The 287-nt window shown below is 35.9% G+C and overlaps 1 protein-coding gene across 1 annotated transcript in view; it reads left to right on the top strand.

Moving 5' to 3' along the window:
- LOC119585577 (replication factor C subunit 2-like) overlaps positions 1–287 on the top strand; it is a gene marked incomplete at its 5' end in the record, with an annotated part of 11,540 nt that overhangs the window by 4,782 nt on the left and 6,471 nt on the right.

Genomic DNA, 287 nt, shown 5'->3' with positions numbered 1-287 from the left:
GTAAGTTTCCAGCACAGAGTACAGAGCTGATCATTTTGAGGTATTCATTTATTATTTAAAAACAAATATAATTGTTAGTTAATGTTTGTTGGACATTAAAACTTGTCATTATAATGTATGACTGTTTTATGCTTTATAAATTTAATTGATATCACAACTGAGATTGCTTAGGAATTTTGCTGATGTTTAGCTGAGTTCAGGTAACGGTGTTAAATCACCTGTGATTGGCTGCCATACCATGTGGGGTTGCTAAGGTCCTGCAGTGCATACCTCAGCCCAGGAAGCCC

The sequence above is a fragment of the Penaeus monodon genome, chromosome 20, assembly GCF_015228065.2.
Source record: "Penaeus monodon isolate SGIC_2016 chromosome 20, NSTDA_Pmon_1, whole genome shotgun sequence".
Classification (NCBI taxonomy): domain Eukaryota; kingdom Metazoa; phylum Arthropoda; class Malacostraca; order Decapoda; family Penaeidae; genus Penaeus; species Penaeus monodon.
The sequence above is the reverse complement of the archived record's forward strand: the minus strand, read 5'-3'. Positions and strand labels throughout refer to the sequence as shown.